The sequence below is a fragment of the Gossypium hirsutum genome, chromosome A11 (assembly GCF_007990345.1).
Source record: "Gossypium hirsutum isolate 1008001.06 chromosome A11, Gossypium_hirsutum_v2.1, whole genome shotgun sequence".
Lineage (NCBI taxonomy): Eukaryota > Viridiplantae > Streptophyta > Magnoliopsida > Malvales > Malvaceae > Gossypium > Gossypium hirsutum.
In genome coordinates, this window is record NC_053434.1 from 56271515 (window position 1) to 56299435 (window position 27921).

Here is a 27921-nt window from a genome sequence, read left to right on the forward strand (position 1 = left end):
TACCCCCAAAGCTAAAGGATCCTGGATGTTTTACCATACCTTACAACATTGGAGCAACATATTGTGGTAAGGCATTATGTGACTTAGGTTCGAGTATTAACTTGATGCCTATGTCAATATTTAGAAACTTGGGGATAGGTGAAGTTAGACCTACTACGGTTACACTTCAACTAGCAGATCGATCCTTAGCACATCTAGAAGGAAAAATCGAGGACATATTGGTACATGTAGATAAATTTATCTTTCCTGCTGATTTTGTTATCTTAGACTTTGAAGCAGACAAAAAAGTACCGATTATCCTAGGAAGACCGTTCTTAGCAACCGGAAGGACCCTTATAGATGTGCAGAAGGGCGAGCTCACGATGCGTGTTCAGGATGATTAGGCAACATTTAATATTTTAAGTCTATGTAATTTCCTAACACAATTGATGATTGTTTTGCAGTATCCAATTTAGAGGATTTAATAGTGGAAAAGGAGCTCAACTATGTCGAGGATCCGTTGGAAGAAATTTTAACATCAAATCTTCCAAATGATGAAGAGGGGGATGGATACTTAGCTTTGTTAGAAGCTAATCAAAGGGGATTTAATCCGCAATCCCGCTTTGAATCTTTGGAGTTAGAAAAAAGGGATTATGCCTAATCAAAAGTGTCAATCGAGGAGCCATCTAAATTAGAACTGAAGGTACTTCCCTTACATTTGAAATATGTTTATTTAGGTAATGCTTTTACTTTTCCTGTGATCGTTTCAGCAGAATTAACTACTAAGCAAGAAGAGAAACTCATCTTGGTGTAGAAACAATATAAGAAGGCTATTGAATGGACCATAGCTGATATTCCCGGTATTAGTCCATCTGTATGCATGCACAAGATTATCCTGGAAGATGGCGAAAAAAGGACAACTGATGGACAATGAAGACTGAACCCTATTATGAAGGACGTGGTGAAAAAGGAGATTATCAAGTGGTTAGATACGGGTATCATTTATCCCATCTCAGACAGTTCGTGGGTAAGTCTGGTCCAGTACGTGCCAAAGAAGGGAGGTATCACAGTCGTAGAGAATGAGAATAACGAGTTGATACCAACTAGAACAGTTACAAGATGGAGGATTTACATCGATTACCGGAAGCTGAACAAGGCGACTAGGAAAGATCACTTTCCTTTGTCGTTCTTGGACCAGATGCTAGATAAACTCGCTGGGTGAGACTATTACTGTTTTCTTGATAGATACTTGGGTTATAATCAGATTACAGTAGCACCAAAAGATCAACACAAGACAATGTTCACCTGCCCGCACGGTACATTTGCATTTAGACGTATGTCATTTGGTTTATGTTATGCACCTGCTACATTTCAAAGATGTATGATGTCTATTTTTACTGACATGGTTGAAAAGTACTTGGAAGTTTTTATGGATGACTTCTAGTGTTCGGAGATACTTATGATGATTGCTTAGCCAATCTAGCTAAGGTACTAAGACGGTGCGAAGAAACAAACCCAATACTTAACTAGGAAAAGTGCCATTTCATGGTACGAGAAGGGATTGTTCTAGGACATCAGATAACGAGACATGGAATCGAGGTAGATAAAGCAAAGGTAGATGTTATCAAGAAACTGCCACCTCCAACATCTGTAAAGGGTGGTAGGAGCTTCTTGGGTCATGTCGGGTTTTATCGAAGATTTATCAAGGACTTCTCCAAAATTGCTAAACCTTTATGCAAATTATTGGAGGACACGATGTTCAAGTTTGATGATGAATGCTTAAAGGCTTTCAAGGATTTGAAGAGTCGATTAGTTACGGCACCCATAATTGTCACACCAGACTGGGATCTACCATTTGAATTAATGTCTGACGCAAACGATTTCACGATAGGAGCTGTCATGGGCCAATGAAGGAACAAAGTTTTTCATCCCATCTATTATGCAAGTCGGACTCTTATAGGAGCTCAACTGAACTATACGGTAACAAAAAAAGAGTTACTTGCTATTGTATTTACTTTTGATAAGTTTCGATCTTACCTTGTAGGTACCAAAGTAACTGTTTATACGGGCCACTCGGCAATCAAGTACTTACTTGCCAAGAAAGATGCTAAGCCGAGACTAATTCGGAGGGTGCTTCTACTTCAAGAGTTCGATCTAGAAATTCAAGATCAAAAGGGAGTAGAAAACCAAGTAGCAAATCACCTGTCTAGATTGGAGCCGCAAGAAGGGAATTCTCCTATTATACCAATTCAAGAAACGTTTCTAGATAAACACATACTGAAGGTAAGTCATGTCCATAGTATCCCTTGGTTTGCTGATATTGCTAACTATTTAGCTTATGGTTTGATGCCAATTGATAATACTTATCAACAAAGGAGGAAGTTTCTTCACGATGTTAAGTACTATTTCTGGGAAGAGCCATATTTGTTTAAAAAGTGTACAGATCATATGATCAGGAGATGTGTGGCAGAAGATGAAGTATAAAAGATTTTATACCATTGTCACTCAACTCCGAGTGGGTGACACTTCGGAGGTACTCGTACGGTGGCCAAAGTATTGCAAGCCAGATTCTTTTGGCCAACACTATTCAAGGATGCATACGCATACATAAAGAGCTGTGACCGATGTCAAAGGGTTAGAAATGTCACCAACAGAAATGAGATGCCTCGAACAAACATCATTGAGGTAGATTGTTTGATGTATGGGGTATTGACTTTCTTGGTCCTTTCCCTCTGTCTTTTGGTCACAAGTATATATTAGTAGTAGTAGACTATGTGTCTAAGTGGGTCGAAGCTGAAGCTTATCCGACAAACGATGCTAGGGTTGTAATTAAGTTCTTACAGAAATAGGTGTTCACAAGGTTTGGAACCCCAAGAGCTATCATTAGTGATGAAGGGTCCCACTTCGTGAACAAGTGGTTAAGATGGTTATTAGACAAACACGAAGTGAGACACAAGGTTGCAACAGCTTACCATCCGCAGACGAATGGGCAAGCTGAATTGGCAAATAAGGAAATCAAAAGCATACTTGAGAAGGTAGTCTGCCTAAACCGACGTGATTGGTCCAAAAGGTTGGATGATGCTTTATGGGCTTACAGAACAGCATTCAAGACACCTCCAGGGATGTCGCCTTACATGTTGGTCTTTGGGAAAGCATGTCATCTACCCTTAGAGTTAGAGCACAAGGGTTACTGGGCTCTTTGGCAACTCAACTTCGATCCTAAGCTTGCTAAAGAGAAACGGATGCTCCAACTCAATGAGCTAGAGGAACACCGGCTATTCTCCTACGAAAATGCCAAATTACTAAAGGAAAGACTTAAGAAATGGCATGACAAGCACATTCGAGTTCGAGAATTTGAAGCAGGTCAGTGAGTTTTGTTATTTAATTCCGGACTAAAATTCTTTCAAGGTAAGTTAAAATCACGTTGGTCCGGTCCATTTACGATCCATCATGTCTATCCATACGGAGTTGTCGAGCTCTAAGGTAAGGAAGGTAATTTTCGAGTTAATGCTCAGCGCCTGAAACACTATTGGGGAGATAAGATTGAACGGAATGAAATTTTGTTTATTTTATCGGATGTTTAAAATTTTCCCATGTTCCTTTTTAATAAATAACTTAGGGTATATTTTCGGGATTAGTATGTTTAAATAAATTCTGTCTAGGAGATTGGAACTTAAGCGGGACCTCTTGTGACCCCTCCAGTCTTTCCTGGGAATTGATTTTAACATAATTTTCCTAAAAATTATTCTCTAAATAGAGATTTTAATCTTTTATTTTTCAAATAAAAAGGTCAATTTTGACCCGAGTTTTAAATTGCGACTCAATTTCAAATTTTAATTAAGTCTAGGGACTTAATTGAAGTATTTTTAAATTTTGGTTGCTCTTTTCGTAAATAATAAAAACTAGATGCCTCTTTTTTTAAATATTTTCAAAAGGCTTCCAGAATAAATATTTTTTAGTTTTAAAAAAATGATAATTATTAATGTATAATTATACCCGTTATAATATATTTTAATTATTATCAATTTTAGGATTTTATTTGGTAAGTTTTTAATAAAGATAATAAGATGATAATCTTTAATATATAATTATATCTATTATAATTTATATATTAATCTTTATCAACTTAGCATAGAATTAGGATTAATTTTATCTTTGTTTAAAATAAATTAAATAGCAATTAATAATTTAATATGCATATATCTAATTATTAATTGTTGTTATCTTCATATAGGATTAGAACTTAGAATTTTTATTAATTAAATTGTTTTAAGAATTCTATTCTAATTCCTATTTCTTCCTCTACAAATACCACCCATCTTCTCATTCATCTAACACTTAAAACCCAAAGCACCAAAACACTAAAGTGCCGAAGCCCCTAGCAACAGCAGCACCAAGCAGTCGGCCAGCACATGCCCAGCTCCATCGCACACACATCCCGCATGCACAACGCGCCTCAGCTCGTGCCAAGCTGTAACGCCCCAAATTTTTGGGAATTCTGAAAAAGTTTGTAAAATTAAAAATTCTGTGTTCTACTTGTTAAGTGTAGGTTTAATTGTGATAGTGGGCCTCTAGAAGGCCCAAGCTTAGGATAACCCGATTGTTTTAATTAATTTTAATTCCATAAGAGAAAAGGGTTCTGGTAAATTGGGCTTTGAGAAATTAATGGTGTAAAATAGATCACAAGGAAGCAAGTGGTGAAGTGGCATATGACGCCACAGGGAAGGCTATAAGTGGCGTGTGGAAGCTAAGGAGGACCCAGGTTCAAGTCACATTGATAGCAAAACAAGGGATTAATTTTTATGAACAGAAAAGGTAGGTAATGGAAATGAAGTGAAAGACTATTAACAAGAGTTTGAGTTGCTTAGGAGATGGAGCAAGGAGGGGATAAGGGAGAGAAATTAGGAGCTGATTAGGGACAAATGTGTTGGCTGAATGTTGGACTCTTAAAGAGCAAGAGGTGGCCGGCCAAGGGATTCTTTAACGGGGCAAAATTTGGCTAGGTTAAGGAGCTAGTATAAATTCGGCACTTAGGGTAGTTGGTGCCGTTTCCTGACTTTTCTCCTCATCTTTTCTTTTCTCCTCTCCTCATCAACCTTTTTCTTCATCTCTTTTCCTCCATTGCCGAACCTTCTTACCATCTTGTTCATCTCCATTTTTCCCTTCAACCTTTTCAAAACCTTCATAGCTTGTGGCCATAAAAAGCCGAAATCCCGAAAGCTTGATTCTTTTTGTGCCGATTTCTTATAACCAAAACCACATCTCTTCTCTTCATCATTTGTGGCCGATTCACCAGCCTTCTAAAACCTCAAGTTTTGACGACAAGACCATAGCAAAACCCTCTCGTTTTACCTTTCTAAACATAAGTTGCAAAAAGCCGAAAACCCCACATTAAAAGGGACTTGGCCGAATACTGGAGTCACTGAAAGCTCGACTTTTGTTATCATCTGAGGGCTTAGATCTACATCGAGATCGAGTGGGAAACTCATTGGAATCATTCACTAAGGAATCGGTGGTAAGTCTTCTCCAAAACTTAGTCTTCTTACATATTTTAGGAAAAGTCGAAATCCCTAAAAGTTAGGGAGGTTGTCGATTTGGACTTGTAACCCTGAGGGGTCGTAATAACTATTTTATTTTGGTAATAGTGTGATTTAGAGGCGGTTGATCAAGGGCTTGGACAGGTGGAATGATCGGATCTTTGGAGTCAACCATCTTTCGGCAGTAAGGTAAGAGCAATAAGGGTTTTAGGCATGTTTGGCCGAATGTGGTAGGGGACTATATACTCAATCTTATTTCGATATTTGGAGTAATATTAAGTGATTCAATTGTAGGCAGTTCGTGTGTAGATCTCGTCGAGGAAATCCCAAAACAGGTGTGTAAATGACACCCTCTCATAGCCTAGATCGACAAAAGCCGAAAAGCCGAAATGCCGAAAAGCCGGTATTTTGGGCACTTGTAAGTGTGCGAATGCTCGTAAGACGTATGGGTAATTTTATTCTGAAATCTGTTCTGGGCTAAGGCCAACTTATTCTGTCTCTGTGGTTTGAACTGATTTAGGCTATGGTTGGGTTGAATTACACACTGAGTTTCCCAAAACTCACCCCTTATTTTCATCCTCGCAGGTAATCCTCAGCCATAGTGGGCTTGGAGCTGTGAGGGATTCAGACTGGCCACATGTTTCTACGAACCTGGTTTCTTTCTGGTGAACTGGACGTCCTTTTAATTCCATTTATGGTTTTGGGTTTTAAGTGTAATAAGGCCGCTTAATTATTTTTATGTTTTGTTTTACTTTTATTATTTTATTTTATTATGATGAAAGAAAACTATGATAACTAAGGTAAATGGGTTACTTTAGGACGCATTTTCAAAAACATTAAGGGATTTCAAAATAACACAATTACAAGTAAGACTTCCGCTAAGCAAACGTTTTCAAACTTAATCATTTTCTTAAGGTAGACATAACCAGACGGTTTTCTCAAAATTATACGAGTCGTTAAGGTGTGGCAATGGTGGTGTGCATGTCTAGGATTGGATCCGAAGGGAGCTTGGTACTTAAGCAGTCCGACGGACTCACCTCCTCTTTTCCTGGTTTCCTACCTGGTGCACAGCTTCTATTCACTTTAACCTACTTTTATAAGTATCTTTTACAACACCAACTAAGTTTTCCAACCTAAGTAATACGGAACGTTTTGAACGCATCGATGTGGCGCACCGGATCCGGTCCTAACGTCTAGGCCGGGTTTGGGGTGTTACAAAGCCTTCACCCCGTGTGAGATACCTGCCCTCCGCACCATCCTACGTGCACCTAGGTCTTACCTACTACCGAACGCTCGTGTGCTGATTGCTTTTAGCCCTGCTGCGCATCACTGCTCCCAAACGCACCACGCCCGCGTGCCCTACCTACTTGTGCGGCACATACCCACACCATTATCCCTAGCCAAAATCCTCCCAACCTCCTTAATTTTCTATCTTTTTTATCCATTATTAATTTCTTAGGTGTTTTTTTTTCAATTCTTATAAAAAGGTTAAACATGCCTCGTAAAAGAACTCATGCTACCGCTTAAATTGATGAAACACAAAACAAGTTCTACTGTGAAGAAGCCAAAGTGAGATACGAAAGTATTTTAAAAAATCAACAGATGCATCCAGAAAAAGGCTTTACATTAAAGGAGAGTAACTACCAAGACTTTATGGCACGTATTCGTCAAGTTGCTGGAACCCTCAATTGGGAGCTGTTTTGTGAAAAGAGACCTAGTGTGGATGAGGAACTAGTTCGTGAGTTTTATGCAAATTTAACTTCAAGCGAGATGATAGAAGTTCCAGTCCACGGAATCAAGGTACCAATAAATTCAAATGCTATTAATGAGTTCCTTGAATTACCATATTTCGAAAACAATGAATATTCCATATTGATGAGCAATATCAAGCCTGAAAATTTGCAAGGAATTCTCGAGGAACTGACAGTTTAGGGTTCTACACGGACTGTGTCAAAACAAGGAATCCACACTTGTCGAAGAGAATATTTGACTCCACTCGTGAAGGTATGGTTTTACTTTATCCGATTCAGCCTTATGCCTAGCTCACATGGGACTAGAATCTCATTAGAGCAAATGGTCTTATTGGACTCGATCCTAATTGGTAAGACCATTGATGTGGGGAAGATCATCTTGAGGGAGATACGGAATTGTGCCATTAAACACTATGGCCCTGCTCATTTCCCCTTTACAATAACAATTCTATGCTTGAAAGTTGAAATTCTTGCAAATGTAAGGAAGACAGGGTATAGCCAAGGCACAATCACAGATTGGGACCTTTACAGAGTAGCTGGAGACTCAGTCCTACAGCAACGAATTGAAGTAAGTGAGGAACTGGAGGACCCTGATGAAGAAGAAGATCCCACAATGAAATCATTCGAAGTCCCTGAAAAGGTAGAATCAGTGGAGCTAGAAGCTGAACCTAATACTGAAACTTCAATGTTTAGAGCTCAACCACCTAGCCCAGGCCTTCGAGATGAGCTGTCAAAATTGATGGACTTAATGCAACATATGCAATGGCAGCAACAAGCCTACTGGAGATACTAAAAAATAAGGGATGACTCGATGAGAAGTACTTTTAAGAAAATATACAATAACCCGTTTATTTTTGTGCCTGAGTTTCCAGATTTTATATTTTAACCATGGAGTCCATTATCAAAAAAGGAACGAAGCAATTCATGCAAAGGTGATAATCATGGAGCAAAAGATGAGTCAAATTTAGAAGGTCTGCAAATAAATAAAGGGGGGATCTTGACTTTATTTTATTTCTATTCTTAGGTCATTTTAGGATTAAGTTTAATTAGGAATCTTTTATTTGCATAATAAAACAAGAGAGGAAAATCACTAATAAAATGTAAGCAAGTCACAAAGTATAAAATGTGGCAATAGATATATACATGTCTAGGATTGGATTTAGAAAGAGCTTGGTACTTAATCAGTCAAATTGACTCACCTCCTCTTTTCTAAAATCCTACCTGGTGTATAGTATCTGTTCACTTTACACAATGAGGACATTGTTCATTTTAAGTTGGGGGGACCGAAAATTTGAATTATTTCCACTCAGAATAAAATTCTTCTTTTAAATTATGATTAGGATATTTTGTTCAAAAATTTGAATTTTGTTAAGTATGCTCAATTTGAGTATGAATAAAATTCTATTATTTCAATAAATTATTATGTTAGCTTAATAATGACATGAATGTATTTTTAATAAAGCATGCAAATTTGTACCATAAAATTTTTAGTCTTTAGGAAAGTTAGGTATGCATGAAAGTTTAAGTCTTTAGAATTGACTTAGTAGTTTCTTGAGGTGAAATCCTAGGGAGCATAGAACGTTGGAAATGATTTCGGCAACTATTATTGGACCGTTTGAGCCTTTCAAGCCCACCATGGTAAAATTTTACCCTTTGAAACCCAAATTTGAGACTATATGGCCTAATTTTATTTCGACCCTTACAATAATTATCCATTACTTTTCGCTTAATGATTTTAAAATTGTCCCAAACACTAGACTCAGTAATATTCAAGATGTACTTCAAAAATAAATTTGGGGAAGTTGAAAAGAAGTATCAATTGCTTGAGAATTGCAGTACACAAAGTAAGTGCTCGTGTAAAAAAAGAGAGAGAGAGCACATGTATTTGAAAGAGATGTACAAAAGAGCATGTAAAAGTCAAGTTGGTGTATCAAAGGTAAAAACTTCGAAGGTTCGATTGAGGCTGAGTCTAGGGTTTTTAAACCAAATTTATCCATCCTTCACCTACCCCTAGCCTAGCCATGTTGCAACCTTGATGAAGAACTATTGATTCAAAGTCCTCATGCTACCTACATTAGTGGAGAGAAATTGCTACGATCAACATATGAAGACCTAAGTTAAGCTTAATGATTGCAGCTTAGTCTTGAATAAAGGAATAAAAATCAAATTGGTAAGGTTTAACATGTCTTTGTTACAAAAGCATTTAGTCTAAATTTTGCTATTATAATAAGTTGTTGAAGTTAATTAGAACAATATGTATACTTAAGTAGCATAACTATCAGATTTCTTGTCTTTGAGCATAAGTATTTTAAACTCATAATTTTGGGAAAAATGTTGTTCTGAAAGAATTTTTCAAAGGTGTTTCCAAGAGATTATTTTCAAAATTTTCGCATTACTTGGGACAAGCAATGAATTAAGTTTGGGGGTGTGGAAACACAAAAATTTATATACTTTTTCATACCCAATTTTACTTAAATTCATGCAAATTCGGTTAAATTCTTGTTGAAAAATAATTAAATATTATAAAATAATTAAATCATGCTAAAAATATGAATATGGTGAATTTATTTAATTTTATACTTAATTTTGATTAATTTTCACTGTTTTCGATAGATTCGCGCAAAGGGCGAAAATTGGCTAGGCTGACACTGCTGAAAGCACAAAATCGAGAAGCAATTTGAAGTGTCGAGGCACTTTAATTTCCAGCCTAAGACGATCCAGAAATGTGTATTAATTCATAATTTGATTAATTTTAATTTATTCCCCATTTAATTTGGGTTAAATACATTATTTTTAATTAATTATGGAGAAAGGGTCCAGTCGAACCGTACTGGTCGAGCCAGAGTGAGTGAACCAAACCAGCCACTAAATGGGCAGCCCAGAACCGTCCATATGTTGACCCAAATCAGCATTTTAGCTGATTAAATATGCTTGCAAAAATGCCTTCAAAATACTTCTAAATTGCATTCAAACCCCACCTTAAATTATGGCTTTGTAGATTTGCCCCAAGCTTAAAATAGCAAAGTTGAAACTTTCAACTTTGCCATGTGTGTGGCCGGCCAAGGGAGGGCTCTTTGGCTGCTGGAATTTTATATTTTTAGCAGCCACAATCAGCTATAAAAGCCACCCCTTGCTGATCATTCAAAGCATCTCTCACTTCACATCATTCTCTCATTCCCTCTTTCACATTTCTCTCATTTTTTCCATTTCATTCCCTTTTGTTGAAGTGCTGATTCCTTCTCTTGGGAAAGAGGCTTCCATCAGCCATTTTGGAGCAGCAATTATGTGTTCATAAGCCACCTTGATAGCCAAGGCCAATGAAGAACGAAGAACGGAGCAACTAGTCAAGCCACGGAGAAACACCGGATTTGCCTCTTGTTCCTTAACTCTTTAATTTTTGTTGTTGTTTTGACGAACATGTTTATGAATATTTACGCTATTGAAATGGTTATTTTAATCAATTCAGCTTAAATTATGTTTGTGTTGGGTTGATTATACTCTGCCTGCTTAAATTGTTAAAATGATGTTTATGCTGTTATAAGCCTCGGTAAGATGCTTGATTAAGTAAAATCATGCCTAAGTTATTCTTGCGTTACGACTGTGAGGTAACTAATGAATTAATTATTTAAACGGATTGCAATTGTAATTAGTTGACACAAGACTTAATCAGTGCATGCTTATTCTTCTAAGGTAGCTGAATGTTAAATTAGCAATATATTTGGCGATATTTTTGCCTTGCATAACTAGCAAGATTATTGTGATTAAATTGTTCCAAGGTAGGAAATCTTGTTACTTCAAAAAGTCTTTTATATGCTTATTAGATTTAATTAATCGTTTGAATTGACATAGGGATATGCAAGAGATTGGTTCAATTTAATGAGTATGTATGTACAATAACATGTTTGCTTGCTAGAATTTGTTTAGTCAGTTGAATTGACATAGGGATATGTCAAGAGATGAATGGATTTTTGTATGTAAATTTGTTCATAAGTTAGCAAATTACCGAGTTGCTGTGAATTTAATCGTAACAGTGTGAACATGAGTTTAATAATTCTAAGTTAAAGGAATATGATTAATCCAACACAAGTATGTTACATTGATTAAATCTTATTTGAAATCGTGCACTAGAACTCTTTTGTTTTATTTAAATCATTTACTTAAGTTTTTAAATAGTTTTTGCCCATATTCTAAAACCAAATTATTTTTACTTCACCAAAGTGTTTTACAATTAATTTCATAAATAATTCTTTTTACAGTCCCTGTGGGTACGATAACTCAACATTTACTTATCACGTTATTACTTGTTGCGATTGTGTACACTTGCACATTATTTCCGTCGTTCCACTCACACAAGCTGTCAGGTATCCGCAACATATGTCGGACTACCCAGCCACTGATATGACGTACATGACCAGCACCCGGATTCACATAAATCACATAACTCATGGTTTCCTAGTGACATGTCACTTGTATCATAAACTATTCCCTAAGGCTCAACTAGGATTTCCTCATTGTTGAAACTTCATTGAATATTTCTATAGAAACAATCATACAATTCATGCAATATTAAACGTTAAATACCTAATACAACATAGCATATTTTACACACAAACTTACCTTGGTACAAGATAGTAGGAAATGGACCTAATAGTTAATAACCTTGTTCTTCCCCCGGTCAAAATGCTATCTAAAAATCACATTATGGAAAAATTATAGTTTTGCCCCTAACTTTTCATATTTTTACTAATTAGTCCTTAGGCTCGTAAAATGAAATGTATCCATTTTCTTTGTTGCCCAAGCCTAATCGAACCTAAATCATGCTCATAACAGTCCAACTTTTTCATCAAATCACATTTCTACTACCCATTTTTACAACTTTTACAAATAAACTCTTTCAATGCATTTTCACTAAAAATCAGTTAGTAAAAGTTGTTTATCACACCTTAAACATACATTATCTTCCATCAAACATCAAAATACATGCATGTCACACATGCGTAAATTTTTAAACATGAACCCTACTTCAAAATAATGGTAGGAATAGGTAAATCGGGTTATGAGGACTTCAAAAATGTAAAGAGCATTAAAAACGGGGCCAGGATGTACTTACAATCAAGCTTGAAAGTTGAAGAAACCATAGGTATGGTCTCCTTGTAAAACTTCGGCCAAGGGGAAGAAGATGGACACCAATTTTGACTTTATTTTCCCTTTTTATGCTTTTATTTACAAAATAACCAAAATGCCCTTAATGCATAACTTTAAAATTTTATCTATTCATATCCATTTTTTCCCACTAACTTATACAATGGTCTAATTACCAACTAAGGACCTCTAATTTAAAATCTCATAGCAATTGGACACCTTTAACAAGTAGAACTTAACTTTTGCACTTTTTATGATTTAGTCCTTTTGACTAAATTGAGTGCCCAAACGTCAAAATTTTCGAACGAGATTTTCACAGAATAGTTCCATAAAACTATAGACCATAAAAATATAATAAAAATAGATTTTTCTATGTCAGATTTGTGGCCTTGGAACCACTGTTCTGACTAGCCCTAAAACTGGGCTGTTACAACTCTTCTCCCTTTAAGGATTTTCGTCCCCGAAAATCTTACCAGAAAATAGGTTTGGGTACTATTTCACATTACTTCCTCAGACTCCCAAGTAGCCTCTTCAACCCCGTGTCTTTGCCACAACACTTTCACAAAAGCTATACTTTTATTTCTCAATTGTTTTACTTCTCAAGCTAATATGTTGATCGGTTCCTCACCGTAAGTCATATCTGGACGAATCTCAACTTCTGTTGGTAAAATCACATGCAAAGGGTCTGATCTATAACGACGCAACATTGACACATGAAACATGTTGTGGATCCTCTCCAACTCAGTTGGCAAAACTAACCGATATGCTACCAGTCCTATTCTTTCGGTAATCTCATACGGCCCAATAAATTATGGACTTTACTTGCCTTTACAGCCAAATTTTAGAATTTTCTTCCATGGAGATACTTTCAAAAATACCTTATCATCGATTTGAAATTCAATCTCTTTTCTTTTCAAATCCACGTACGACTTTTCTCTATCTAAAGCAGCTTTCAAACAATCACGAATCACCCTTACTTTTTCTTCAGTTTCTCTAACTAAGTCAACCTCGTGAATCTGATTTTCTTTGAGCTCTGTCCAGTACAACGGAGTTCAGGATTTTTGGCCATACAATGCCTCATAAGGAGCCATTTTTATGCTCGACCGAAAACTATTATTGTAGGCAAATTCAACTAACGGTAGATATTTTTCCCAACTACCTTAGAATTCTAGTGCACAACATCGGAGCATATCTTCTAAAATCTGAATTACCCTCTCGGATTGACCTTCGATTTGTGGATGGAAAGTTGTACAAAATTTAATTTCATACCCAAGGCTTCTTGCAACTTTTTCCAAAATCGTGAAGTGAACCTCGAATCTCTATCCGATATAATAGAAATAGGTACTCCATGAAGTCTAACAATTTCAGCAATGTACAAATCAACAAGCTTATCAAGTGAGTAATCAATATGTACCAGTATAAAATGAGCCCATTTCTTCAATCTGTCCACGACAACCCAAACGGCATCCTTCTTTTTCGGAGTCAAAGGTAAACCTGTCACAAAATCCATGGTAATTCTATCCCATTTCCACTTGGGAACCATCACAGGTTGAAGTAAACCCGAAGGTACTTGGTGTTCGGCCTTTAGTTGTCAAAAAATCAAGCATTTCGAAATAAATCATGCCTAACCACCAATACATTTTCTTTAAATCACAATACATTTTTGTAACCACTATGTGCCTTATAAAGAATCTTCTTAATCAACTCTGTATCTTTAGGAACACATATCCTACCTCGGAATCTCAAACAATCATCGGAGTTAATTTGAAATTTGGTGTCATTGTCCGTTTCACACTGAATTCTCTTATTTTACAACTTACTGTCACACTTTTGAGCTTCGTAAATCTGCTAAAGAAATATCATTCTAGCTCTCAACTCGGTTAGAATCAAACCATTATCAGATAAATTCAACTAAGTATTCATAGCCCTCAAAGCAAATAAAGATTTCCTAGTCAAAGCATTGGTCACAACATTCATCTTTCCTGGATGGTAACTGATCACAAGCTCATAGGCTTTTAATAACTCAAGCCATCTCCGCTGTCGCAAATTTAGGTCTTTTTGAGTTATCAGATACTTTAAACTTTCATGATCGGTAAAGACGTGACATTTCTCACCGTATAAATGATGTCTCCAAATCTTCAAAGCAAACACAATGGCAGCCAACTCTAAATCATGCGCCAGGCAGTTCTTCTCGTGCGGTTTCAACTGTATTGAGTCATAAGCTATCACTTTGCCCTTTTGCATCAACACACATCCTAATCCATTCAACGATGCGTCACTATAAATTACAAACTCTTTCCCTGATTCAGGTTGTACTAAAACTGGTGCCTCAGTCAATAATGCCTTCAATTTTTCAAAACTTTACTGACATTTTTCAGACTATTCGAACTTAACATCCTTTTGCAGCAATCTCGTCATAAGAGTAGCGATCATAGAAAATCCTTTAACAAATTATCTGTAATAACCGGCTAATCCCAAAAAGCTTCTAACCTCAAATACATTCTTTGGTGGTTTCCATTCAACAATAGCAGAAATCTTGCTCGGATCAACTCGAATACCATCACCTGAAACAATGTGTCCCAAAAATCTGACTTTTCAAAGCCAAAATTCACTTTTACTAAACTTAACATAGTACTTTTTTTCTCTCGAGGCCTGCAAAACAATTCTCAAGTGCTCTGGATGTTCTGTCTCATCTCAAGAATAGGTCAGCATGTCGTCAATGAAAACAACCACAAACTTATCTAAATATGGTTGAAAAATTGGGTTCATTAAGTTCATAAAAATTGCAGGAGCATTTGTTAGTCTGAAAGGCATGACAAGAAATTCATAGTACCCGTACCTTGTGTAACACCCCTATCCCGTAACCGTCGCCGGAATAGGTAAGGGGCATTACCGGACTTGTAACTCATGTCAGAACAGTAAAATTTTGAACTTTTTCTGGAAATAAAGATCATTCATTTAAATAAGTACTAAGCACAGCCAGGGATAAAATTTAAACTTCTCTAAGTAAACATTCGAAAGATGCCATTTTCGCATGGCTTATATACATTAACCAAAAATATTCTTCCGCCACTAGTCTATTCTATACATGCCATAAGATAATCCAAAACGTAGCAGTACCAAACAATGGATAGTGATAGTGTGACTAGTTGCTAATGATCCCCGAGCCTGTAGCTTCCAAATGAGATCTATAAGACAGAGGAAACAGAGTAAACGGAGTAAGCATTACAATGCTTAGTAAGTTTTAAGCAGTGTCAACAGATAACAATCAAATTATAACATAGTTGTTCGTATTTTATTTCACTCTTCCTTCGGGCATACCATCCCTTTACCGAATATGCACATCTCATCATATACAATAGGCAGATAAACTTTCACATAAAAGTGAGCTCATGTGACAAAGATATATCGTATGATTTCACATAACCTCTCACACTGATCCGATGTCACATAATCATAGGAATAGTCTCATAGATTGCTCTCGTATGCATCACATAACTACATTATGATTTAGTGCAAATCAAGCTCACATATAAACTTGGAGTACATACCTGTTTAACCTTTCGCATTGAATATATTTATAACCAATTCTTATTACGAAGTCTTACCCGGACATAATCTCCACACGAAGTTATCGGGTCTTACCCGGACAAAATCCCACACGTAGTCATCGGGTCTTACCCGAACAAAATCCCCACACGTAGTCATCGGGTCTTACCCGGACAAAATCCCCACTCGTAGTCATCGGGTCTTTAGGGCTCGGATATAGTACGAGCACGAAGCTTACGGACATTAATCAGTGATAATATTCTCGCATAAAGCCTACGGGGTTTTAACCCAGATATAGTACTGACACAAATGCCCTTCGGGACTTATCACATTTATGCACTTTCACATCCATCACGTTGGCCACTCGGCCCTGTCACATATATACACTTTCACATTCATCACATCGGCCATTAGGCCTTATCACATATATACACTTTCACATTCATCACATCGGCCATTAGGCCTTATTACATATATACACTTTCACATTCATCACATCGGCTATTAGGCCTTATCACATATATACACTTTCACATTCATCACATCGGCTATTAGGCCTTATCACACATATACACTTTCACATTCATCACATCGGCCATTAGGCCTTATCACATATATATACACTTTCACATTCATCACATCGGCCATTAGGCCTTATCACATATATACACTTTCACATTCATCACATCGGCCATTAGGCCTGTAACTCCCCGAACCCGAGACCGACACCGGAGTCGAACACGAGGTGTTAGCAGACTTCAAACCACTTATTATAATTTTTTTCCAGACAAGCTGCCAATCTGCGTACTAGTCGCTTTAAAAATCATATCTTGAGCTCTGGAACTCGAAATCCAGTTCCGTGAATTTTCCCTGAAACTAGACTCATATGCCCATCTACACATTTTTTTTATAGAATTTTTGGTCGGGCCAATTAGTACAGTTTATTAGTCAAAGTCTCCCATGTTACAGGGATCGACTACACTGACCTTTGCGCATTACGATCTGGATATCTCCCTGCACAGAGCTTCAATACTGATACCGTTTGTTTCTATAAAAACTAGACTCAGATAGGAATCTATCCATATATGGTATGACTCCTAATTGTCTCTGGTTAATTTATAATGAATTTCCAAAGTCGGAACAGGGAATCCAGAAACCGTTCTGGCCCTGTCACACGAGAACCTGAATATCTCTTAACATACTGTCCATATGATCTTTTCGTTGCTTCTATATGAAAATAGACTCATCGAGCTTCGAATACATAATTTATTCATCAATTAATTCCACTCCTACTATTTTTAGTGATTTTTCAATCTCACGTCACTGCTGCTGCCAGCATCTGTTATGGAAGCAACTATGCCCATTTCGTGATTTCTCCTTGATCTAACTAGTAATTCGTCATACATATCACAAATTATGATCATGACTAGCCATGCCAAAGGCTAATCATTGTCAAACATCCCCCTACTACACTATTGCCATATCATGAATTTTAACACCAAAATAATCAACCATGACATATGGCATAAAAATCGTATTACCAAGACTTACGACCCAACATTAGAACCAAATTCAACCGAACATTATGCCATTTTCGCATGGCTAAAAGTTTACATACCAAATTTCAACAAAACATATTAGCCTATACATGCCGAAATGTTCTCTTAGACCAACTAAGAAGAAAATACCAAAGGTTGCTAGCCGGTGTGATGACTTCGACGACGGCACGATCACGCAAAAAGAGATGAGTCCAAGAAACCTAGAATAGGTGACAAGCAAACACCGAATGAGTATATAACTCAGTAAGCCATAAGCATTCCACAACCATCCATTAATAAAATTATCACAACAGGAAACAATGAAATGAGGTTAAGTACTCCATCCATACCAAACTATACCATAGTTCCTTAAACCCTATGTTCAATCTCATACCAAGTCCTACATTGGCCTTTCATACATCATTTTATTTTCGTTATAATCATACAATTAAACGAACTTTCACCTATTCCACAATGAACCTTATGTACGTGACTTCAACTATAATCGTCACATAGGTTCAAAACTTACCAAGCTCAACTCCAAATATAAACATAGCGCCTATTAGCCATGAACTCAAGGTACTTACCTTTTCTGCTGTCCAAAATTGACTCGGTAAAGTCGCACCCTTCATGTAAATAATTTATAGAAAATATATATTGGGTTCGCACACATAGTGCTTAATAATCAACCGTGCACACTTAGTGCCATGTACTTTAAACTCACACACTTAGTGCCATGCATTTCAAGTTCGCACACTTACCTTTTCCGCTGTCCAAAATCGACTCGGTAAAGTCGCACCCTTAATGTAAATAATTTATAGAAAATATATATTGGGTTCGCACACATAGTGCTTAATAATCAACCGCGCACACTTAGTGCCATGTACTTTAAACTCACACACTTAGTGCCATGCATTTCAAGTTCGCACACTTACCTTTTCCGCTGTCCAAAATCGACTCGGTAAAGTCGCACCCTTAATGTAAATAATTTATAGAAAATATATATTGGGTTCGCACACATAGTGCTTAATAATCAACCGCGCACACTTAGTGCCATGTACTTTAAACTCGCACACTTAGTGCTGTACAATTTAAACCCGCACACTTAGTGCCAATCTCATGACCGTGAACACTTATTGCCCGCACACTTAGTGCCGAAAACCAGCCACTCAATAGGCTTCACTTCCTTTTTACATTCGACAAATTTCATCTCTACTTACATATACATTTGTATACATTTCATCTCATTAAACACAATGGTGTAGGTATTACGATCCTTTAAATCAATACCAAAGATATGCTTAATGACTTACTTGTGTTGGGTAAGATGGTTCCAACTCGGCTACTCGATGATCTTTTCTTTGCCTTTGCTCGATTCTCCTCCTTTAACTCCTTGAGCTTAATCAATAAATCAACTAGTTTAACCGTCTTGCTAAATATTTACAATCCAATTACACATGCATATGTATGTTAGTATATTCGGCAATCACCCTTACTAATCACCCACTTGATCAATTATAGAGAATCAAAGTTAATATCACAATGTGTACCCTATATGGCCCATTATACATAATCAAATTTAACATCATCTATATATTTACTCATATGGCCGAATATACCTAATCATACATACACCTAACCAAAAATAATTTCTAAAATCTTTATATCATTTATACACTAGTAAAGCATCCTCTCCCTTTCCATCAATTTAGCACACGCATTACTCATTAACCTACAAAAATTATATTCGGCCTTAGCACACAACTTGCTAGCCGATTCTTCCCCATCTAGCAACCAATGCACATATGTGCTCACTCAAAAATGCTAAAAAAAAAAAGATTCAAGAATCATCAATCCACCATCACATGCATCATTAACAAGCTTCATATTTAGCATGCAATGGCATTAACACAAACTCCACCTAGGCCGAATCTTAACTCATCTTCATGCCTCATCACCACAACATCAAACATCAAAATACCAACCAAGAATGTAACATGCATGGCCGAATATCATCTCCATCATTTAACAAAGTTTGAACCATGGCTAGGTAGATTTCAAACTTACAACTTAAAATATACATGAATCTCAAAGAATAATATCAAACATACCTCAATCTAGTTACATGCATGGCCAAACTTCCTCCTAATTCTCTTCCAAACCAAACATGAAGCAAGAACTCCTTCCTCCTCCCTTAGAATTTTCGGTCAAAAGAGGATGAAAAGGATGAACAAAATTCTTCTTTTCCTTTCTTTAGCTCACGGCAATGGGGGGGGGGAAACAACCACTCATTTTTTTGTTTTTCCTTTCTTTATTACCCATATTCCTTATTTTATTTTTTTCCTACATACCTCACTAGGCCAACATGTTCCCAACATGTTTCCACCCATAGCATGGCCAACCACTAGCTCAAATTTTGGGTAATTTGACATGCAAACCCATCATTTTCACAACATGCATTAATAGACCATTTTAAATTAGCCTATCATATTTTCACCATGTCTCATATCGATCCCTATTTAATAATTTCTCATGCAATTGGCAAAATTGGAGAATGAAACTTCCACATACTCATGTACACACATAATAAGCATAGAATATGGAAATTAATTATTTTTATGACTCGGTTTTGTGGTCCCGAAACCACTTCCCGACTAGGGTCAATTTTGGGCTGTTACAAGGCCTTATCACATATATACACTTTCACATTCATCACATCGGCCATTAGGCCTTATCACATATATACACTTTCACATTCATCACATCGGCTATTAGGCCTTATCACATATATACACTGTCTTGGCTGAATCTACATCTATCATTTTCCAATATCACAATTTAGAATTCACGTATGGGTTTAATCAATAGCTTATGAGCAACTAGAACAAGTTTATCAAGGTTTACAGCACAATCTCAAATTCAGCACAAGCTATTTTTCCTGAGCAATAGTCACTAAATCATTTATAACTGGAGCTACAAAACTCCAAATCACTTTCTGTTAATTTTTCCTGAATATAGACTCGTATATCTTCCATCCATAAAATTTCCAGAATTTTAGGTGTGGCCAATCAATACCATATTTTTCTTAAAGTTTCCCCTGCTTCACTGTTTGACTAATCTGACCACTCTTCACTACGAATCAGATTTCTCATTTTACAGAATTCAAAATGTGTTGTATTTGATTTCGATTGAAACTAGACTCATTAAGGAGTCTAAGCATATAAATTTTATCTTATAACCATTTTTGTATAATTTATAATGATTTTCTAAAAACGAAACAGAGGATTACAGTGTCATTCTGCACTGTCTCACACAACTTTAAATATCTCATTATCGGAAATAAATTTTCTTACACGGTTTCTTCAATAAGAAACTAGACTCATTAATCTTTAATTTCATAATTTATTCAGCCTCCCATTCAACTCCAACAATTTATGGTGATTTTCTAAATTCATGCTACTGCTGGTGTCCTGAGCAGGTTTATCACAATTTTACTCTTCTGACATATCCTTTTAGCACTTCATAATATCATATCCATTTGGCAACATATCATATCAATAACTTACCTATACTTCATAATAGCCATTAGGCTATATGCATAAAAATTTACAATAGAGTTATGATTCTTTTAATATGTGCTTAACATATCATACTCAATCACATTATAGGCTTTAATACTTAAAACTTACCTCGATCGCTAATGTACGTCAATTCCGACTATTCGACCAATTTCCCTTTTTCCACGATCCGACTTTGTTTCCATAAGCTCTTGATGCTCAATCAATAATTTTTAACTTCAAATTTGCAAACAGCAATGTCATCACTTTACATAACAAAAATTAAATTTCATTACTTAAACTATCCACGACAATCACCTTCCGAGCACCTTAATTTTCTTTAAGCTAAACCACCTCATAGTATACATATACACATTCGGCTAATTATAAAACAAATCAGCACTCATAACCGAATCATTGACTAAAATCACATTCGGTAATATGCTTTTAAATAATTTCAATATTTATTCCATGAATTATTCAAATCGGCCGAATATCTTTGAATCTCTAAAATCATGATTATAACCACTTGGCCGAGTTTCACATTTCAAAGCCACATATATATATTATTCAAAGTATTTAACAACACTTAAAAATCCAAAACCATAAAACTCAATTCATATAACACCAAACTCAATGCTAGATCACCCTAGGCACATTCGGCACTAGCACAAGCACACACACATATAACTTTTCTAAAATTCAACTTTAACAAGCTTCCTATGCTTCCATGATAAAAACCGAATGCTCATCTTACCACCAACATGCATATTTAATTATCTCAAGCCTCTCTTAATCAATTTTATTCATAATAGCATGAACTCAACAATCCATTACTCATACAAAACAACATAACCGAAAACCTTACTCATTCCAAAAATTCAAATCTCAACTTGGTCACAAAAATAACTTGATATCTCACCAACACAACATCAACACCAAGCAAGAATGATGCATCCATGGCCGAGTGTCATTTCCATCGCATAGCAAGATTTAGACCATGGGCTAGGTAGAACTCAAGCTAACAACTAAAACATGCAAGCATCTCATGGAACATCATCAAACATACCTTAGCCTAGTTACATGCATGGCCGAACCTCTTCAATCTTTCTTCTTCCTTCCTCCTTAAAATTTTCGACCAAGGATGAACCAAAGGACGAACACTTTTTTTTTGTTTTTCTTTCCTTCAACTCACGGCAAGGGGGGGGACAATAACACATATCCTTTCTTTTTTTTTTGTTTCTCATCCTACTAACACTAATATTTTATTGCCCATGCTCTTTATTTTATTGTTTCCTCCCATGATGCACCAACACAACATGTCTATGACATGTTTTGCCCATCACCCTTTGTCCATCCTAATGTCATGGCCGGCCACTACTAGATGGGGGGGAAAATTGACATGCAAGTCCCCCCTTTTTCAACATGCACTAATAGGTCCTTATGTTTTGATCTATCACATTTCAAAAATGTCACACATAAGTCCTATTGACTAAATTCACATGAAATTTACTAAATCGAAGCTTAAAATTTTCACACATTTATTTTAGACAATAAATATCATGTTCAAATAATTTGGTTACTCGGTTTAGCGGTCCCGAAACCGCTTTCCGACTAGGGTCAAATTAGGGGTGTCACAACTATCCCCCCTTTAGGGATTTTCGTCCCCGAAAATTTCCACCGATGCATAGTTTAGGATAACGTCCTCTTATTGAATTATATTCATATAAACATTAGCTCATCGATAGCATTTGTAATTCATTATTGATTTCGCATCGATCTATAAAATCATTTTCTTATCTTAAAACAAATACATAAACATTTCTACAGGTATGCACAAATATCTCATTTTCTTGATTTCATAAGCAATAATCACTTAACTTAATTCACAAATGCATTTCAAACACATATTAAGCACATATTAACATGTATAATTCACATCATCAACCCACATTTTCATTCATGAATAAGCTGTAACCTAACCGAAAGTACACATATACTCAAACATCCCAATAAATATCCTTTATAACTTTATCACATATCAATATTCAACTTAACTCATCTCCAAAAGAAAAGTCAACTTCCACGTACCTGAACATTTAGTTCATTTAGCACATTCAATCATAGTTAACGTTACCCGTATACAGTCGAATAGGCATAAAGCCTAATATAATACACTGGCATGAGATTTATTCTAGCGCATAACTCGTATATCCAAAATTATCAACATTCATCAAAAATTCTTTCAAACTTTCGAATGTCGAAACTTAATCAAAATAATTTCTTGAACAAGATTAACAAAATAGTGTCCATTCAGCAATAGCACATATAGCTCTTACAATGCCATATCCTAGATATGGTCTTACATATTCTCACATATCGAGCCGATGCCATGTCCCAGACATGGTCTTACACACTATCTCAAATCAATGCCTTCGTCCCAAACGAGGTCTTACATGAATTCCACTTCACACACTTAGTGCCCACTGACCGATCTCGCACTCATAGTGCTCGGTTAAAGGAATTCGCACACACACAGTGCCTCTAATTATTCACATACATAGCGCTCTTATTCATTCGTTAATACACATTGATATGACTTAACCAAGTCTATAAACATCATGTATGTACACTTTTAAACATATCATCTCATTTAAATTTGAATTTGTATAGTAATGAGCACTTAAACTTTGCTCAAATTACCGGCACGAAGCCTACTAGGCACGAAGGCCCGAATACACGTCACCAGCATGATTGCTCTTCGGGACCTAGCCCGGATATAACACTAGCACGAATGCTCTTCGGGGTTTAGCACGGATATATCACTAGCACGAATGCTCTTCGAAACTTAGTCCGGATACATCACTAGCACGAATGCTCTTCGGAACTTAGTCCGGATACATCACTAGCACGAATGCTCTTCGGAACTTAGTCCGGATATGGTCACTTAGCACAAAGCCTTCGGGACTTAGCCCGGACATCATTCAAATAACCATGCACATTTAACAACAAATCATGGCACATTCGTATTTCATTTTCGTTAGCAAAACTCAAACACAAGACACTTATCATTCTTGCAATTTCGGCTCAATAGCCACACACAAAGAGCATGATTTTGATTTGCTTAAAACATGATCTAATCAAATCATAATTTAAGCTCTATTACTCAAGAACTTACCCCTTTCCGCTATCCGAAATCGACTCGGTAAGGTCGCACCCTTAATATAAATAATTGATAGAAAATATATATATATAGTGGGTTCGCACACATAGTGCTTAATAATCAACCACGCACACTTAGTGCTATGTACTTTAAACTCGCACACTTAGTGCCATGCATTTCAAGCCCGCACACTTAGTGCCGATCTCACAACCGTGAACACTTATTGCCCGCACACTTAGTGCCAATCTCACAACCGTGAACACTTATTGCCCGCACACTTAGTGCTGAAAACCAACCACTCTATACGCTTCACTGCCTTTTTACATTCGACAATTTCGTCTCTACATACATATACACATATAGCAATACACATTAGTATATCATTTACTTTACTTGAATACAAACACAACATACTTATCGACCATTCAACTTCCAGTTCCATAGCCACATACAAAAATCATATTTATAGTCATAACACTCCTTCAAAATTGCATCACTTATACCCTTATAATTCAATCCAAATCGAAATTCAAATACGAGTACATGATACGTACCTGATCAACTTAATAATTTAGGCATATCTAAATGAAGTTATATCGCAAATTCTCATAGTCAGAAGCTTGCTACAGCTCGATCGGGATCAAGATTCATTACAATACAGCAAACACATTTTAATAGCCAAAAATCATCACACTATCATTTTATCACTTTATGGCATGTATAAATAGACTCACGCGTGCTACGTTAGTCCTAGAATCGACTAAACCATAGCTCTGATACCAATAAAATGTAACACCCCTATCCCGTAACCGTCGCCGGAATAGGTAAGGGGCATTACCGGACTTGTAACTCATGTCAGAACAGTAAAATTTTGAACTTTTTCTGGAAATAAAGATCATTCATTTAAATAAGTACTAAGCACAGCCAGGGATAAAATTTAAACTTCTCTAAGTAAACATTCGAAAGATGCCATTTTCGCATGGCTTATATACATTAACCAAAAATACTCTTCCGCCACTAGTCTATTCTAACATGCCATAAGGTAATCCAAAACGTAGCAGTACCAAACAATGGATAGTGATAGTGTGACTAGTTGCTGATGATCCCCGAGCCTGTAGCTTCCAAATGAGATCTATAAGACAGAGGAAAAAGAGTAAACGGAGTAAGCATTACAATGCTTAGTAAGTTTTAAGCAGTGTCAACAGATAACAATCAAATTATAACATAGTTGTTCGTATTTTTATTTCACTCTTCCTTCGGGCATACCATCCCTTTACCGAATATGCACATCTCATCATATACAATAGGCAGATAAACTTTCACATAAAAGTGAGCTCATGTGACATAGATATATCGTATGATTTCACATAACCTCTCACACTGATCCGATGTCACATAATCATAGGAATAGTCTCATAGATTGCTCTCGTATGCATCACATAACTACCTTATGATTTAGTGCAAATCAAGCTCACATATAAACTTGGAGTACATACCTGTTTAACCTTTCGCATTGAATATATTTATAACCAATTCTTATTACGAAGTCTTACCCGGACATAATCTCCACACGAAGTTATCGGGTCTTACCAGGACAAAATCCCCACACGTAGTCATCGGGTCTTACCCGGACAAAATCCCCACACGTAGTCGTCGGGTCTTACCCGGACAAAATCCCCACACGTAGTCATCGGATCTTTAGAGCTCGGATATAGTACGAGCACGAAGCTTACGGACATTAATCAGTGATAATATTCTCGCATAAAGCCTGCGGGGTTTTAACCCGGATATAGTACTGACACAAATGCCCTTCGGGACTTATCACATTTATGCACTTTCACATCCATCACGTTGGCCACTCGGCCCTGTCACATATATACACTTTCACATTCATCACATCGGCCATTAGGCCATATCACATATATACACTTTCACATTCATCACATCGGCCACTTTCACATTCATCACATCGGCCATTAGGCCTTATTACATATATACACTTTCACATTCATCACATCGGCTATTAGGCCTTATCACATATATACACTTTCACATTCATCACATCGGCTATTAGGCCTTATCACACATATACACTTTCACATTCATCACATCGGCCATTAGGCCTTATCACATATATATACACTTTCACATTCATCACATCAGCCATTAGGCCTTATCACATATATACACTTTCACATTCATCACATCGGCCATTAGGCCTTATCACATATATACACTTTCACATTCATCACATCGGCCATTAGGCCTTATCACATATATACACTTTCACATTCATCACATCGGCTATTAGGCCTTATCACATATATACACTGTCTTGGCTAAATCTACATCTATCATTTTCCAATATCACAATTTAGAATTCACGTATGCGTTTAATCAATAGCTTATGAGCAACTAGAACAAGTTTATCAAGGTTTACAACACAATCTCAAATTCAGCACAAGCTGTTTTTCCTGAGCAATAGTCACTAACTCATTTATAACTAGAGCTACAAAACTCCAAATCACTTTCCGTTAATTTTTCCTGAATATAGACTCGTATATCTTCCATCCATAAAATTTCCAGAATTTTAGGTTTGGCCAATCAATGCCAGATTTTTCTTAAAGTTTCCCCTGTTTCACTGTTTGACTAATCTGACCACTCTTCACTACGAATCAGATTTCTCATTTTACAGAATTAAAAATGTGTTGTATTTGATTTCATTTGAAACTAGACTCATTAAGGAGTCTAAGCATATAAATTTTATGTTATAACCATTTTTGTACAATTTATAATGATTTTCTAAAAACGGAACAGAGGATTACAGTGTCATTCTGCACTGTCTCACACAACTTTAAATATCTCATTATCGGAAATAAATTTTCTTACACGGTTTCTTTTATAAGAAACTAGACTCATTAAGCTTTAATTTCATAATTTATTCAGCCTCCCATTCAACTCCAACAATTTATGGTGATTTTCTAAATTCATGTTACTGCTGCTGTCCTGAGCAGGTTTATCACAATTTTACTCTTCTGACATATCCTTTAGCACTTCATAATATCATATCCATTTGGCAACATATCATATCAATAACTTACCTATACTTCATAATAGCCATTAGGCTATATGCATAAAAATTTACAATAGAGTTATGATTCTTTTAATATGTGCTTAACATATCATACTCAATCACATTATAGGCTTTAATACTTAAAACTTACCTCGATCGCTAATGTACGTCAATTCCGACTATTCGACCAATTTCCCTTTTTCCACGATCCGACTTTGTTTCCATAAGCTCTTGATGCTCAATCAACAATTTTTAACTTCAAATTTGCAAACAGCAATGTCATCACTTTACATAACAGAAATTAAATTTCATTACTTAAACTATCCACGACAATCACCTTCCGAGCACCTTAATTTTCTTTAAGCTAAACCACCTCATAGTATACATATACACATTCGGCTAATTATAAAACAAATCAGCACTCATAACCGAATCATTGACTAAAATCACATTCGGTAATATGCTTTTAAATAATTTCAATATTTATTAACATCTAAAACTAATTTGCTTGGGGTGCCATGAATTATTCAAATCGGCCGAATATCTTTGAATCTCTAAAATCATGCTTATAACCACTTGGCCGAGTTTCACATTTCAAAGCCACATATATATATTATTCAAAGTATTTAACA